This window comes from Carcharodon carcharias, chromosome 14 (assembly GCF_017639515.1).
Source record: "Carcharodon carcharias isolate sCarCar2 chromosome 14, sCarCar2.pri, whole genome shotgun sequence".
Taxonomy (NCBI): Eukaryota; Metazoa; Chordata; class Chondrichthyes; order Lamniformes; family Lamnidae; genus Carcharodon; species Carcharodon carcharias.
This window is the reverse complement of record NC_054480.1, coordinates 127,210,412-127,225,150: the sequence shown is the minus strand read 5'-3', so window position 1 is coordinate 127,225,150 and position 14,739 is coordinate 127,210,412.

Sequence of the window (14,739 nt, the reverse complement as noted above, 5' to 3'; positions counted from 1 at the left end):
CTCAGTTCCTTCGCCTCCGTCGCATCTGTTCCGATGATGCTATCTTCAAAAACAGTTCCTCTGACATGTCCTCCTTCTTCCTTAACCGAGGTTTTCCACCCACGGTCGTTGACAGGGCCCTCAACCGTGTCCGGCCCATCTCCCGCGCATCCACCCTCACGCCTTCTCCTCCCTCCCAGAAACATGATAGGGATTCAAAGGACCATCCTCCACCATTTCCGCCAACTCTAGCATGATGCCACCACCAAACACATCTTCCCTTCACCCCCCCCTATCGGCATTCCGTAGGGATCGCTCCCTCCGGGACACCCTGGTCCACTCCTCCATCACCCCCTACTCCTCAACCCCCTCCTATGGCACCACCCCATGCCCACGCAAAAGATGCAACACCTGTCCCTTCACTTCCTCTCTCCTCACCGTCCAAGGGCCCAAACACTCCTTTCAAGTGAAGCAGCATTTCACTTGCATTTCCCCCAACTTAGTCTACTGCATTCGTTGCTCCCAATGTGGTCTCCTCTACATTGGAAAGACCAAACGTAAACTGGGTGACCGCTTTGCAGAACACCTGCGGTCTGTCCGCAAGAATGACCCAAACCTCCATGTCGCTTGCCATTTTAACACTCCACCCTGCTCTCTTGCCCACATGTCTGTCCTTGGCTTGCTGCATTGTTCCAGTGAAGCCCAACGCAAACTGGAGGAACAACACCTCATCTTCCGACTAGGGACTTTACAGCCTTCCGGACTGAATATTGAATTCAACAACTTTAGGTCTTGAGCTCCCTCCTCCATCCCCACCCCCTTTCTGTTTCTCCCTTCCTTTTGTTTTTTTCCAATAAATTATAGATTTTTCTTTTCCCACCTATTTCCATTATTTTTAAATATTTTTAAATCTTTTATGCTCTCCCCACCCCCACTAGAGCTATACCTTGAGTGTCCTACCATCCATTCTTAATTAGCACATTCGTTTAGATAATATCACCAACTTTAACACCCATGTGTTCTTTTGTTCTATTGTTGGTGACATCTTTTGATGATCTGCTTCTATCACTGCTTGTTTGTCCCTACAACCACACCAACCCCCTCCACTTCTCTCTCTCTCTCTCTCTCTCTCTCTCTCCGCCCCCCCCCCACACACCTTAAACCAGCTTATATTTCAACTCTTTCTTGGACTCGAACTCAAGTTCTGTTGAAGGGTCATGAGGACTCGAAACATCAACTCTTTTCTTCTCCGCCGATGCTGCCAGACCTGCTGAGTTTTTCCAGGTAATTCTGTTTTTGTTTTGGATTTCCAGCATCCGCAGTTTTTTTGTTTTTATCTCACACTATACCCTGGTCCCTCACACTATAACCCAGTGTCTCACACTATACCCTGGTCTCTCACACTATAACCCAGTGTCTCGCACTATACCCTGGTCCATCACACTATAACCCAGTGTCTCACACTATACTCTGGTCCCTCACACTATAACCCATTGTCTCACACTATACCCTGGTCCCTCACACTATAACCCAGTGTCTCACACTATACCCTGGTCCCTCACACTATAACCCATTGTCTCACACTATACCCTGGTCCCTCACACTATAACCCATTGTCTCACACTATACCCTGGTCCCTCACACTATAACCCAGTGTCTCACACTATACCCTGGTCCCTCATACAATAACCCAGTATTTCACACTATACCCGGTTTACTCACATGAACCTACCCTGCCAGGGATGAGAGGAGAGGAAGAGCTGATCAAAGAATTAATTTGCTGACTGACTAATTAGTTTAGCAATTTAATGCAAGCGATTCTGCAGGAGCCATATTATTAAATTCCAAATGATTGATACAAGAAGCTCAGATGGTGTGATTGGCAACTCTGCTTTTCAAAAGTGTGATGCATATTTTGTGATCACACATATCAGTGATACCGCCTATGAATGGTGCAGGAATAGTGAAAGGTGAAACTGACAGGTAGAGGAGCCCTAATGTGTTTAACACTGAACATATTCAGCTAGTGCAGAGAAGCAAATGAAACCACAGGGTGTAGAATTACAAGGCCAAAATTATAAAATATGAGTTAGAGGAAGTAACATACATCCTTAGACAGCACCTTCCAAACCTATGACCACTACCATCTAGAAGGGCAAGGGGAGCAGATTCATGGGAACACCATTACCTGGAAGTTCCCCTCCAAGTCACTCACCATCCTGACTTGGCAATGTATTGCCGTTCCTTCACTGGATCACAATCCTGGGAATCTCTCCCTAACAGCACGGTGGATGTACCTATGCCACATAGACTGCAGCAGTTCAAGAAGGCAGCTCACTACCACCTTCTCAAGGGCAACTAGGGATGTGCAATAAATGCTGGCCCAGCCAGTGATGCCAACATCCCACGAATGAATAAAAAAAACTTTCTAGTGACCAAGTGAAACCATAATTCAAATATTGCATCCAGCTCCGGTCATTAAGAAATAGACATTCATGAGGAGGAGGGAGTGTAGAGGAGAGGTGTCAGGCTGACTTCCAAGTGTCAGGGATAGAGACCAATCTGGTGAAACTGGGGCTTCTCAGCCAGTTTCTCACACTCCACCACCCTGCTGCAGCTCACAGAGATACTATTCCTAACCAAATGCCCATTCTTTCCTTCAGAGAGAGACAATGCTCATCGGACTCATCCATTATTGGCACACTTCTCCTTCCCATTAATTCAACCTGGCACTGCCCCCTTTCATTCCAGTCCGGATTGCACCCTTTACTGAACACCCTTATCCAAAGCTCTCTGCCCTCTCCCTCCTTCACAACTCTTCATCAAATTTCTGTTTTCATGAATGTTCCGATTGACAGTTTACATGGACCAGATTTATTTAAGTTAAATTTAGTTAAGAAAAGTCATTTATGGCCATTCACAATGGTGGAAGTTAAATGACGTTCTGTCCTGGTTAATTTATCCCCGTTCATTGCAGTAGCGTACACGAGGTAAAACATTTCTTTGAGTGTTAACACTGCTGTTCACAGCTGCTGTGACCTGGCTATTTTGGACATACTCTGTTTTTATGAAACTGATTCCATTTTAACACTTCAGGAAGTCGAACTTTCACAGACTTCCCTTTAATAATCACTGTAAATTCCAATGAAAGGATTGTAGTGTGGTGAAATAGCAAGCAAACCGTCCAAGGCTTGAGTAGGAGCCCCCGGAGATGGGGGCCTAGTCTGCACCTGCTCCTGGTCAGGAATTGTCGCTTAGCTGTTCAATTGTCATATCACATTCCAGAGACAATGTTGGGATTGGTAACAAAGCTCCTCCAAAGTGTGCTCATATGTTCTGCAAAATTTGACGGTCATTGTTTCCGAGGCGTTGCCAGTATCTTTTTCCCTGGACTCTGAAATAACTGAAGGCTACCATCCAATACCATAAAGCTGGGGTTGCCAACCCTCCAGGATTATCTTGGAGTCTCCAGGAATTAAAGATGAAGCTCTGAAACGCTGTAGCAAATTAAACAGAGTGGAAGATCGTAGAGGCATTAAAAAAATGAATGTATGCTTTTATTATCTTCTTTGAACATTCTAGTTGGTTATAAAAATATTGGCGATGTGGGGATTGGATAAGACAGCTGACCAGTTGAAGGTCATCCAATAAAATTCCCTGGAATATGTCCAAACAAAGCCACCCTGTCCTGAAAGAGTAGTTTCAATGTCTTAATGTCATCAGATGTTTTATTATCTAGAAAAAAATGCATTGTTTGTAGGAATTATTTTTAAGGCAAAGTAAAAATCACGTAATCAAAAAATAAATTGAGAAACAACTAACACTATGGTGAAGTAATTTGTATGTTTTACATCTTGGAATAAAATAATACCACAACTCTCCTGCTTCTGTGGCAACCATCTTTCTCACATTTTCATGTATTTGTTCTTCGTAGCTGAAACCACTGACAGGAGATGTTCTATTGATCATCCCTCGCCCCTTTTTTTCCAACTCCCTTCGCTTTCTCTTGATCTTGTTCAGGCTCCAGGCTGGAGGTAGCTTCTGAATCAGAACATTGTAGGTTCAACCTAAATTCTAGAGACTTGACCCCAACATTTTAAACTGAGACTCCCAGCACCACTGCTCTGTAGTGCTGCACTGTCAAAGGGTCAGTACCAAGGGAGTGCCACACTACCAAAAGGGTCAGCACTGAGGGACCGTCATGCTGCCGGAGGGTCAACGCTGAGGGAGCGCCACGCTGCCGGAGGGTCAGTACTGAGGGAATACTGCACTGTCTGGTATGCTCTTTCTAGTTGAAATATTAAACCGAGGCCTCCTCCAGGGGATGTAAAAGATCCCATGAACATTATTTCAACGAAGGGCAAGGGAGTTCTCCGCAGAGTTGTAGGGCCAATACTTATCCCTCAGCCAATATCACTAAAACTGAAGTTCAGGTTCACAGTTATCCACTGGATCGAAAGCTTTCTTGATCTCTCTCTTGCTTTCCTTCCTCTGGCATTCACTGCTTCTTAAAGTGCTTGTGATGAAAACTGAGTGGTTCTGGCAAATCCCAGGCTGAGCATCGCTGAACAGGTTATTGGTGAGCAAAGAAAGAACTTGCATTTATATAGCACCTTTCACAGCCTCGGAATGTTCCAAACCATTTTACAGGCAATGAAGTATTTTTGAAGCGTAGTCACTGTTGTCGTGTAGGAAACCGTTGGGTTCGATGTTAGTGGTGTAGTGCACTAGCTCAGCATGGCTCAGGCTGCAGCTGGCAAAATAAGTCTTCAGTCATCACAGGGGTTGCCAACCCTCCAGGATTGCCCTGGAGTCTCCTAGAATGAGAGATTAATCTTCAGGACACCGACTGCAAGCAGGACTTGAGAGAAATCAAGGTTACATTTTATTCACTTTCTTTGAACACTTTCATTTGTTAGTTATAAAAAATTAGACATAAGAATAAACGGTTATTTGATTGACAGTCAAGAATCATCTGATTGGGTAAAAATGGTCACTCTTTCCGATTAATGTGGGAAGAAGGGGCACTGTGAGGATGGACTTGCCAGGGGACCAATGACACAGGTGGGGACAGGGCGCTGCCAGGATAAAATATATCAGGCACCGTGCCATTGGAGGTGGGAAGTCAAATACTAAGATCTCCAGGAATACATCTGACCAGAGTTGGAAACCTTATTGGCTATGGCTGGGACCTGTAACCTTTGCAGTGTCCAGTGACCAGCTTGTGAACTGAATGCTGCATTGATGATGGTTGGGACTTTGGAACTAGGCAAATCCCATCGACCACTTTATTTTCTCCATTACCACTCTCTTTGGCTGTTACATGATGAAATCTTTTGTTATTTAATCTCCCCAGCCCTCCAACCTATCGCAGAGCTTTCCTTCCCCCTCTCCCCCTTCTACTGGTTTAAAAGCTCTCATATTTCTTTCTTCTGTTCAGATGAAAGGTCACTCAACCTGAAATGTTAAATCTTTTTCTCTCTCTCCCCAGATGCTGCCTGACCTGCTGAGTATTTCTGGCATTTTGTGTTTATATTTCTATTAACCACTCGCTCCCTTTTTACCTAAGGACATCTCAAGAACTTACTTTAGAAAGCAAAACCAGATTTCTTCCCCCAACAGCTGACAATTCTCAAACAGGACCGCTAGAACAACAGCTGTAAAACCTTGCGCCAAGTATTATCGGAACACAGTTAACGTTAATCACTTTATAGATGACAGCTGTTGTTGGCAGTTCTTTGCTCATTTCAAAGCCACTGCTCCCTCTGTCTTTGTAATTTCACTCTGGCCTCCTCCCCTGTCTCAGGGTGCAATAGAAAGGGGCAGTCTAGTTACAGAGACCATTGGTGCGTTTTCTGTTACGCATGAAGACTGCTACCTGGACGATCATCCACTGTGTTCGCTGACCCACATTGGCTCCTGCTCTAGCCACACCTTGGTTTTAAAATATTCATCCTTGTTTAAAATTTCTCCATGGCCTCTCACAATCTCTGTAATCTCCTTCAGCCCTATAACTCTTCGAGATCTCTGCTGTACTCCAATTTGGGTCTCTAGCACACCCCCAATTCTCATCATTCCACCATTGGCAGTTATCTTTGGCTATTTGGGCCCTACACTCTAGCATTCCCTCCCCAAGTCCCTCTCTCCCCTCTTAGACATTCTTTAAAACCCTCCCCTTTGCCCAAAACTTTGGACACCCAATCTAATGTGCGCGTGTTTCGCTGTCAAATGTTTGTTACTATGAAGGAGTTTGGAATGTTTCACTACCGTAAAAGTGCTAAATAAATGCAAGCTGTTATTTGACTGTCGCTTGTGTGTGTGCTGGAAATCGGAGATAACAGCAGAAAATGCTGGACACAAGACAGAATTTCTAGGAAAGACAAGTCAATGCTTCTAGTGGTGGCTCTAGCACCACCTGGTGTCTGCAGGTTGAACAGCTTCCCTACCAGACGCTGGCTTTTCTGCATTTCTGTACACTTACTCTTTCAAAGCTAGCACATTTTCTCCAGTGGTAGCAGTGTGTACTGTCTACAAGGTGCACTGCAGGCACGCTCCAAGGCTCCTTTCACAGCGCCATTCAAACCTGTGACCTCTACTACCTAGAAGGACAAGGCCAGCAGATGCTTGGGAACACCACCACCTGGAAGTTCCCCTCAAGTTACACACCACCCTGACCTGGAAATAGATCGCTATTACCTTACTGCAACTGGGTCAAAATCCTGGAACTTCCTTCCTAACAGCACTGTGGCTCACCACCACCTTCTTAATCAGGGATAGGCAACAAATGCAGGCCTTATCAGTAATATGCACATCCCATAAAAGAATAACAAGCAAATGTGGAGCCACTGTGACATATGAGTCAGTGTCCATCAGCCACCCTCTACAGCAAGGGTTTGCCAAACAATCAGTCTCAGTGCACCAGGAACTGAGTAGGGCAAAGAGAAAAATAGACTAGAATTCCAGTCTACTGTACGATGACTAATGCTGAAGAATGCTCCACAATATCATCCATCTCCATCTCAGTTCATCTGCTGCTGAAAGTGTCATCCATGCTACGTTACCTCTAGATTCTAGCTCTCAGACTTCCTGCCATCTTCCACCCTCTAAACTTTAGCCCATTCAAGAGGGCATTAGATAATTATTTAAATAGAAACAATGTGCAGGGTTATGGGGAAAATGGCAGAAGAATGGCAGAGTCAATGCTCATTCGGAAAGTTGGTGAAGACACAATGGGCCGAATGACCTCCTGCACCGTAACAATTCTGAGATTCAGTAATCCAAAACTCTGTCACCGGTATGCTAACTCACACCTAGTCCCATTCACCCATCATCCTCCTATCCGACAATGCAACAAATTTTCATCCTCACGTTCAAATCCCTCCAAGGCATCACTCCTCATCTTTGTAACCTGCTCTAGCCCTACAACACACTGAGATCTCCACTAAGAATTCCAGCGGCTTGAACATCCAATTTCTATCACTCTACATTAGCATCCATGCCTTCAGCTACCTGGGCCTTAAGCTCTAGAATTCCCTCCCAAAACTTTGTCCAATTTCTCTCCTCCCTTATGATTCTCCTTAAATCTGTTGTTTTGACCAAGCTTTTGGTCACGTGTCTTAATATCTCCATAAGTGACTTGGTGTCAAAACTTGTTTCACAAATGCTCCTGTGAAGCATCTTGGGGTCTTTATGACTTTAAAATTGCAAGATAAATTCAAGTTATTGTTGTATGTACAGAAAATGTAAGCATGGGTGTTGATTGAGGGGAGATTGAAGTCATCTCTGACTCTGCCCAATGGTCATTCAGCCTCATGCCACACCTGCTGGTCTACTGAATGAAAAATAATAAGGGAAGAAAGTGTAAGTAGGCACAAGTTAAAATCCTTCATAAGGTGCCCCTGCCAGTCCCCAAAACTCCAAACCCAACCAACTACAACTTGGTCTTATCCAGCATCTTTAGTAAAATATCCCTAGGTGTTTTATAGGATATTCAGCCAAAAACTGATAGAACTGAAAAAAGGATAGAAAATAAGGACAAGCTTACCACACCCTTGATCAAAGTGGCAAGTTTGATAGAGCATCTTAAATGGAGAAGGGGTAGAGAGGCAGGAGGGTTTAGGGTGGAAATTCCAGAGTTTAACATCTAGATAGCTTAAGGCATCACTGCGCCAATGGTGGTTCAAAGCGAGTGGCGAATATGCAATCGGCCAGAATTGAAGAAACAGTTTCTGGAAAGGTTAAGGGCTGTAGAAAAAGTGTGTCTGGGTCAAGTTAACAAATAAGGAATCTCAAATTGCACCAGAATAAATTTGCTTTGAAATACAACCTTTATCTACGAAAACGTGATGAAGAACTTCATGGAAGAGGAGAGGAAAAGATGCTAGGAAATGAGCACCAAACAAGCCATTGAGAGAGACTGGCCCACCTTCTTGGACTGCTGCAGTCTGCATGGTGCAGGTGCACCCACAATGATGTTAGAGTGTGTTCCAGGATTTCGACTCAGATGATGAAGGAACCGCAGATCTATGCCCAAATCAGGATGGTGCATGACTTGGAGGTAATGGTGTTTTCATGTGTCTGTTGCCCTTGTCCTTTGAGGTAGTAGAGGTCGTGGGTTTGGAAGTTGCTGGATCTTTTAGATGGTATACACTGCTGCCACTGTACATTGGTGGTGAATGTTTAAGCCAGTGTGTAGGATATAGTGGGATCTTTACATCCACCTGAGGTGGCAAGCAAGGCGTCGAATCAAAATCTCATCTAAAGGACGCACCTGACAGTACAGCACTCCCTCAGTACTGACACATTCTGGATTTTGCGATCAAGTGTCCAAAGTTGGGCTTCAACCCACAACGTTCTGATTCAGTTGAGTGCTACCCATTGGGCTGCAGCTAATTCACCACAATTAGATTTTAATCATGCAACAGGATAAAACTAAATACAGCTGCACCTTAATAGTAGAATATGTTGTGCATTATGTGGTACAAAACCATTACAAAACAGTGTACAATCCAACGCACCATGAACATTGACATGAGAAGTTCACAAGCTAATGAAAACAAAGGACTTACAAATGTTTAAGTTATATTCAAAAATTGATTTTTATTTTCTGAACAGGATCTTCACATTTCTCTCAGACTAACATTAGTACTTTTATAAATGTTTTCCTCAAAGCTACTGCCTCTTTCCCCCCCTCCCCACACCAGCCCAATTTATTTTATTTCAGGAAATAAAACCTAAGTACTTTCTCAGGGTAAAAGATAGTTCCCTACATTTTCAGAAGAAATACACCTTTTATTAGGAATCACCGAAGTTCCAAGTTAGGGAACTGGAATATAGTGTGACAGACTAAACTGTTTCCTGATCCTCTTAGAATATGCTGTTAGTGTACAGACTAACGGCACTATTGTACAAAATGTATTGACTGTACGCTGGGAGTTCCTCTCAATGTTACAAATGGCAACACACTAAAAGCTTATAATTTATGCTGTTCACTATTCCTGAAAAAGTAAAAAGCACCTGATTTCTCTAAGAAAACTTCTTGAAACACAGTCACAGCAGGTATCAGGTATTCTGTGCACGGCAAGGTCCCACAAACCGCTTCAACTTATGCCATGGGATCTGATCAGAAAGGTGGGACCTCTCTACCAATGCAGCATACCCTCAGCACTGCATTAAAAGCACCAGCTTGGATTACGAGCTCCTGGAGCAGGATATGAATCCACAAGCCTGACTCAGGGGGTGGGAGGGGGAAGACTGCTAACATGCCAAACTAATTCACAAAATCTCTACACGTTTGAACGGAATGCTTTTACGATTTTGCTAGAATTGCCAGAGGAAATCTTCACAACTGCATACTGGATTTCGTTACATGTACCTCAGAAGTTTACAGTCCATTTGGACCATTGCATCTATGCTAGTTCTTTGCTAGAACAGTCCAAAACTAATTCTGAAGACCTACCCCTGCACACTCCATTTCAATAATTTACTTTTCTTTTCCATCTGCCTCAACTATTCCCTCCTAATACTCTATCCTTCTACGTAAAGAAATTTCCCCATCCCTGTCCACTCACTCTTCATGACCATTTTAAGTTGATGACCCCTCATCACAGAATCCCTGATCACAAGAAACAATTTCTCCCAACAAAACCTTCAAAAAAATAATTTTAAATGCCCTTCAAGTCTCCTGGCCCTTCTGTACTCACAGTATTTCAGTGTCCCCATCTCTGAGGCAGCCAAACAATTTCTCTTCAAACCAGCACCATCCCATATTCACCACTTAACATTTTGCTGATAAATGCTTGAAAACCACAAGTTTACATTGCAACCACTGCTACACGGGGAATTCATTACAAAACCAGATAGCAGCACAAAATAAAACTGGCAGAGTACACGTTATCAAAAATACATACATGGAAGTGATTTCCGACTGTGCTCTCAGAGAGTCAGACAATGACATTCAAATGCTGAAGTTCTGTTGCTGCAGGTTCTCCAAACAGGATTTCTGTCTTTCCCAGTCCTGGAAACTCATTTAAGCAGATCCCATCCCAACAAGGTTAGATACAGAGTGAAGCTCCCTCTACAGTGTCCACATCAAACACTCCCAGGACAGGGTACAGCACGGGGTTAGATACGGAGTAAAGCTCCCTCTACACTGTCCCCATCAAACATTCCCAGGGCAGGTACAACACGGGTTAGATACAGAGTAAAGCTCCCTCTACACTGTCCCATCAAACACTCCCAGGGCAGGTACAGCACGGGGGTTAAATACAATGGCCCAAAACTTCCGTTCCCCAGGGAATTGTACCCTAGAGGTACTCCAGAAGGTACACTGGGGGACACCCCTCACCACCCCCCCGCGAAAAAAAAAAATTCCACATACAAGGACTACATGACAACTGCCCAGGAGGTTTAAACTTCTGACGGGCAATTACCCTGTACCTGGAGCCATCCGATAGTCTGATTTGAGACAGAGGCTTTGGATAGTTCCAACCCTCTCAGCAGAATAGCCACCTAGCAAAACTCAGAAGGATTAAAACCACTTCTAGCTTCCGGGTAATTATGGTACTGTGCCCCGGCCCTCTACCACCCTCCTTGACCATCCTACCCCCTCACCCGCTACCTTCTCCCTGGCTTCTCAAAGTGGCTGGTACCTTTAAACTTACCTGTTTTACAGCAGCTAGTGCTGTAAAAAGGGAGCATGGCTTCACTCCCCAAAGCTGCTATCCTGGATTAGGGGGGAGACTGGAGCTACTACACAGCACTTTTTTCACCAGGCCCGGGTGAGAACAGCAGGCAAGAAATGTGCAGCTCCCAGCCTGGGTAAGTAAAAAGGAGCAATCCGACTGTGACTGCTACTCCACAGAAGTTCTGGTCCAAAGCAAACTTTCCACTGTCCGATCAATTTCTCTTGGTTCCAATGACCCTGTGCCGTACCCATGTGACCTTTCTACCTCCTGCACCATTATCTGTGTGGCCAGAGACTGCCATATTAAGGTTGAACTGTAACCAGTTTCAACCCCTCTAAGAAACACAGATACCAGGATATGGCTGCTATAGATACTGGATCCTTGCAAGCAGAAGAAAGACTTCTTCTTATTGTTTTTTGAGTTGGATTTGAATGCCAATCCAGCAGGAAAAGGACAATGTCAAGCTCACTGCATTGCTCAATCCCCTAATAATTTGTACAGACATAAACGCATTCCTTATTTGAGGCAGGTAATTTGACATCAAGTTGAGAGGTGATATTGCTGAGGCGAGCGACCATTTCTGCTGTTCCCTATGCAGGATCAGCACACAAGATAGTACAAGCTTAGCCCATCTCAACAAGCACTTTCAGATCAAGATTCAATATTAATAAAGGCTCATTCATCGGCTTAGATAACTTTGACTTGTTTAAAAGAAAGTGTCAACCAAACATAAAAACCAAATTACGGCAAGGTCTCCTCTACCTGCTCCACTCCATCACCAACTTACTTCTTCCTCTCCTCTAGACATTCACAGAATAAGCTATACCATGGTTGAATGGCAACAAGTGGGCGGCTAACCAAATAGAGTTGTTTCTCATAGCAAGGCCAAACATCTCTATAACACCCAAGTCACCCCTCACAGGGCATGAATGCTCCTCCAATATAGAGAGGCTCAGGTATCAAGGTCAGGACACAACCTTTCTTCACTTGATGGTTGATCTCTGCCTCAATTCTAATGTAACCTACAAACTCACTCTCACCACTTTTTGACTATTTTATCAAACTGGGCAGTGCATCCATGGACCTTCATGTAATCCTTAGCTCCAAATACCTCACCTGTCCTGTGCACACTCACGCCTCCATTTTGTGTTGGAACCAACTCCTTGTTTCTCCTCCTGCTCTAATGTTCTTCCCTAGCACCTCATCACAGTGGAATACCCCACCCACCTCAGTCTCCCTATAAAACCCAAGGTTGGCACCATCTACTCAACTGATTTCAGGAGTCTCAGCGCTGTCCTGCACATTGAGTCATGACCCCTTCAAGCAAGTTTCAGAATATTTAAAATAAGAAATTTTGCTTTCTCTGCTACTAAGTGTAAATGACAAGAACAACTTTCTGGAGCAACCATCGAACTCCAACTATGGTGCTCTCTGATCTTAATGTTAAAATGTTTCAGTGAAGAAGGAACTGGGGTAGCTCAGAGATGAGGAACTATTCTTTCACACAGGGAAAGGAATTTTGAATCCAGTCTAAATTAATGATTTACTATTAATGGTTTTTGTTTCTTGGTATCACTAGTGACAAAGTATAGTCAGTTTTTATGGTCTGAACCCAACTCGTGACAGGAACAAGTTCATTGCAGAAGCTGCTCAAATTCAGCATAGTTTATAGTACTGGATTCAGAGTACTTCTTTTTCAACAAAACTGCTTTGAACCAAATGTTAAGTAGGCAAGTGTAGAAATCATTTTGTACCAGGAAAGATCCTACAAAGAGCAGTAAGTAAGCCAGTTAATGTCTGTGATGGCATTGCTCGAGAAATATTGGTCAGGTCACTGGGCAAACTCCCTGCTCCTCTCAGAATAGTGCCACAGGATCTTTAACATTCCCTCAAGTTATGGGGCCTTGGGCTTTACATCTTAGCCCAAGGACTGCGCTCCCAACAGTGCCATGCTCCCTCAGTATTGCATTACAATGACAACCTAGATTCTGCGCTCAAGAGCTGGAGGTAGAACTCAAACCCAAACCTCCCGACCATCACCACTGAGTCCAGCTGACACACAGTAAATCTACTCAGGCATCAGTTATGGCTCATTAGGTGGCACTCTTCCCTTTCATTGGTTCAAGCCTCATTCCAGAGCCTTGAGCACATAATCATGGCTGACATTCCACTGAGAGGTGCCATTTTTCTGATGAGATGTTAAACAGATGCTCCCTCTGCCTTCTCAGGTGAATGTAAAAGGATTCCAGGATACAATCTGATGAACAGCAGGGAGTAATTTCCCCAGTGCCCTATCCAACATTTATCACTTAACCAACATCAAAATTGTTGCTTGTGGGATCTTGCTGTGTGCAAACTGGTCTGTTTTTCAAACATTGACTACACGTAAAAACGCTTATTTAGCTGCAAAGCACTCTGGGTGTCCTGAGGTCATGAAAAGTGCTATATAATTGGAAGTTCTTATTTTTTTTCCACTTGAGGAACTGAGTGTGGACATGCTATGGAGGCATTAGAAAAAGGGGCTTCTCCTGAAGCTGCATCTGACACATTTCATTGTATCTCTCTTGTACCATTACAGATTTGAGCAAGTCTGATGGCAACACAGTTTGTGTAAAATGGAAACAATATTTCAGTGAGCGAGAGGTTAATCTGTAGAATAAATCCGCAGGGAGATAATGGAAGCAGTTGCTATTGATTCCTTCAAGCACAGGTTAGATTTCTTTCAGAAAATAAGATTTAGGGAGGATTTTGAGACAATGATAGTGTACTGTGCTTGGGAGAAACAGGTGATTTTGGATCACTGGGGGAATTTCCTCACCTCTTATCTGCCTCTGCTGTAGATTAATTAGAAGCAAAATCAACAAGTGCAATAAGTGGCCATTCGGCCCTTTGTTCTTGTGTCAGCTCAAAAGAATTACCAATTAATTCCACTCTTCCTACTCTCTTCTCATAGCACTGCCAATGTTTCCTTTATAACGATATATCCAGCTCTCTTTAGAAGATTACTAATGAAACTGCTTCCATGATCCTCAGGCAGTGCATTCTAGATAGAAATATAGTAGTGTCTCAAATGTAGCTATCCAAAAATTGGAGTTGTCTAAAAACTACATTTTTAGAATGTTCCATGCATCAATATTAATTGAATAAAATTTTTAAAAACTTACCTGGACAACTCAGCTGGGCGCTGCATTGGTGCAGTGAGGTACCTGACTAGTAACCCCCTTTGCTGCTTGCGCGCTGGTCTATTCTTGCGCTCCAAGCGACCCTTGACCCTAACTGACCCACTTGACCTGAACCACCCAAAGTCCGGCAAGATCTGAAATTCAGCACAGCTTTGGTCCCAAGGTTGCTGGTTTTGGGACAATGTACCTGCAATTGGTAGATTGATGTTCAAGATTAGTGAATAGCCCCATTAGTGTTTATCATGCGACTCCCTGGAAGGTGAACCAGGTGGACCTTGCGCCTTGCAATTCCTGTGATCCTTATAAAAAAAAAGAGGAACCACCAGGATATCAGGATGCAGAATGCTACACCAAATAGACAGGCATATCTATCACTGTGACAAGCGCATTCC